Source organism: Brachyhypopomus gauderio, chromosome 17, assembly GCF_052324685.1.
Source record: "Brachyhypopomus gauderio isolate BG-103 chromosome 17, BGAUD_0.2, whole genome shotgun sequence".
In the NCBI taxonomy this organism is placed as follows: Eukaryota; Metazoa; Chordata; class Actinopteri; order Gymnotiformes; family Hypopomidae; genus Brachyhypopomus; species Brachyhypopomus gauderio.
The window spans coordinates 2,160,008-2,163,752 of record NC_135227.1 but is presented as its reverse complement, the minus strand read 5'-3'; positions in this window follow the sequence as shown (position 1 = coordinate 2,163,752).

Here is a 3,745-nt window from a genome sequence, read left to right as displayed (position 1 = left end):
CGCGTCTCCCCATCATCAGCGCCGGCGTTGTGGGAATGAGCAGGCCAGCCAATCAGAGCAGGCGTGCGGGAGAGAGGTGTGTGATCACGGTTCATTTACATCTCACTCTCCTGAGGGGCTACGCACAGGAAGGGAGGAGAAGGTGCTGAGGAACTAAGGTAAAAGGTCTCAATTAATACCACAAAACTCCTCTCATCACACTTCCTGTATTTAGCAGCTGCCTGGGGATTCTAGCAACGAATGAGCGTCCATGTAAGCCCTATGTGGAGAGCGTGGCGGTGAAGTCATCATTCACACGCTGAAGAGCAATTTGCGGAGAACTGGCAACACTTAATTCACAGCTAACCATCAGACTTCAAGACGGATAAACGGCAATGGGTGGATGTGACTAAACACTGGGTCTCAGTGTTGACTAGTTGTAATACACAATGCAGCTGGGCACTCAGAAAGACACGCCCACGCGCGTACACGCCCACACGGCAATTTAGACAACAGACGAAAATGCCGCACGCTCTCTCTGCCTCCCTGCCGTATCCTCTTAAAACCATGTGCAGTGCACGGTTTCTGGGAATAGACACATTATCAATGCTTCATTTCCTTAATGTCTGAGAAGTTCATTACTCTCCCGGTCGCACTGACATCATGAGAGCTATGCACTAGACGTGCCTCGCCCCCAGACTGCTTCATCTGCCTTTAAATCTTCTCGAGCTGATTCTACAGATATTATCTGAGTCCGGCTATCAGCCTTTATCTGCCTGCAAGCTGACACACACACACACACACACACACACCACCTCTTTTCTGCCTCATGCCAACGGGTCTGGTGCCAGGGCCCCGCGCTCAGATCCCTCCAAACATCCACTCCTCCCGGAAAGGGAAGACGGGGACTGGAAAACCACGCACACGAAAGGAGAGGACAGGACTGGGCAGAGCAGGACAGGAGAGGACAGGACAGAACAGAACAGTACAGGACAGGCGCTGTGCGGTTTCCGTGTCTCTCCCCCGTCTGTCCCCGCGTTCTATCCTCCCACTCCCATGCTAATTGCAATAATTACACTGCCATCTCTTAGAGATTTCATTGGCTCATTCTTCAGCATGGCTATTAATTCTCGAGCCAAGTGGAACTTATGGATGCAGTGCTAATGCTCTCTGCTTTAAATAGGACACCTGATCTACATCTGATGAACATATGGGGGGGGGGGACTGTGAGAACAATAAATAAGTTTAACTATTACAGAAATATGGATGTCATAACCCACTGGTATTGTGTACTGTTCTCATCAGCAGTGTGTTTTACCCACAGAAGGAATACGGTATCTCCTGTACCGTCTGGACTGGAACATTTATGAACCTCAAATGAATCATCGCTCCTTAATGGAAATTGTCACTGTTTGTTTGTTACAAAGCGATGATATGTAAACTAAGCATGCACACATGCCCACTCATTAGGACTTTAATTCAGTTCACTTTTAAAATCTTTTCTTCTTAAAGGGAAAAGCACAGGCAGCCAGTAATGCCGTGTGCACACAAAGCAGTGAATGAATGAGTCAGTGAAACACATGACCTTTCATGATGATGAACTGTTTGCTCCATTTTGCTATGGCACCCAGTCCCCCAGACCGCCAGCTCCCTGCCTGGGAGTCGCACCTTTTAACCCACAAATATACGCGCAAGTCAAAGTGACACCCAGCAAAATGCCACTGCTGACATGCGGCTTCGGAGACACAGCCCCAATTAAAAGCCCTCATAGCATAAACACACACACACACACACACACACACACACACACACACAGGCCAAAATGATTGATGCAGTGCGGCTGCCCACGCCAGAGAAGGATGACGTGTTTATTTATTTATTTAGTTTTCCTCGAGCGGACAGGTAACTTTCTGCCACATAAAACATGTACAAAAGGGTCAATGGAATTTAAGACTGGAGAGGTATCCCCACAGTTTGTAGTGTCATTTGCTTAAAGTCTGGAAAGTCAAACTTGAGGTATGAACATTCTGCACTGTGTCTATAGAGTCACAAGCTTGATTCTCCAACTAAAGGACTTCCCCTGAGGGCTCATGGCTCAGGCAAAATCTAATTGATTAAGGTTTCTAATCTCTGTTAGGAGAGAGAGAGAGAGAGAGAGAGAGAGAGAGAGAGAGAGAGAGAGAGAGAGAGAGAGAGAGATAGACAGAGACACACAGAGAGAATTTATAGAATGAAAGTTTATCATGAATACTCACCAAAGATTTGGTATATGGATCGTTATTAACGTGTGCTCAAAACTCGATTTCCTTTTTATTTAGTTTTTTAATGAGAGGGGCACAGTCCACCTTTAATATATGACAGAACTCCAGAACTGCAGAGTTCCAGAACTGTTTACCACAGAGTGACTCAGCACCCCCCCCATAGCAGTTTGGGTCACCTAAACATTCTCTGAACAATTCAAATTCAAGTCAATTCAATTCAAGTCAAAGTGGCGGGGACAGAAATGACACTGAGCAGAGTGACCCACGGGTCAAATGTACTGTAATACCCATTCATCTTCATAACATAGTGTGGGTTGTTTGGTCTCTGTTGCCTGTCCATTGTGCGTTGTGTGACTACCTCTGGACAGCTTTCTGTAAACTCCTATACAGCTGCTGGCCAGGAACGACTATAGGTGACTCCCTTTAGAGAGATTTATTTTAACCCATGTGTACTGATGACAGCAGGAGGGACCCTGCACACACACACACACACACACACACACACACACACACACACACACACACACACACACACACACACACACACACACACACACACACACACACACACACACACACACTCCTGCCTACTCAGTCAACAACCACCATCCGGAGGAACTGCTTACATTTAGGACCATAATGCTGACACCCACATGCCCATATTATTGAGACTTTCCAGTATTTTGTTACACGCTCCATAATGTGACATTTACCAGGAACAGCAGAGACATATTTGACGTCCGAACCCTGCTCTCTTTATCGTGCTGTCATCAGAAAAAGAGTCTCATGAACGCTTTAGGATAACGGCAAAAACACTGCTGCATTGCTTCTGAAACCCATCCAAACCTGTGACACCTAACAAGGCACCCAGAGATCTCCAGCGCCAGGACCGCAGGAAAACAAGTCCTGCACAGGCTGGTATTTATAGGGGAGGAAGATCCACATCAATAATGCATGGGTGTGCCGTGCAAGAGAAGACCCAGCTGGAAACAGGTGTCCACGGCAGAGGGGGAGACATGAGAGACAGGTGGTGGTGTGGGCTCTGCTCACCCTCAACAAGCTCCACTAAAACCTGCTACTTCTACCACTAATCACCCACCACCACCACCACCACCACCACCCTCAGCTCTGGAGTCAGCGAAACGGCGGACGCCTGTTCTGTTCAGCACACCCTCTTAGTTTTGGCCCCAAAAGTGTTCAAAGTTACAGGGGCCGTAGAAGAGTGATATTAAACCCACACCGTCCCCCTGGAGACGAGAGAGGGCTCTCCATCAGGTGCGGCCATATTTCTCCGTGTGCACGTCGGACAGCTCCATTACTTTAGTAATAATGCAGTAATTAGGATATTTGACACCTTGTAAGACTTAATGAAAATTAATACTGGGCTGAAGTAGGTCGTCGGGAGTCTCGAGGGGTTCGTTATCAAACGCAACTGTCCAACCTCCTCCAACCTCAAACTTAAAATCAGAGCTGTAACTGTGTGGACACCAGTACTTCAGCGTCAC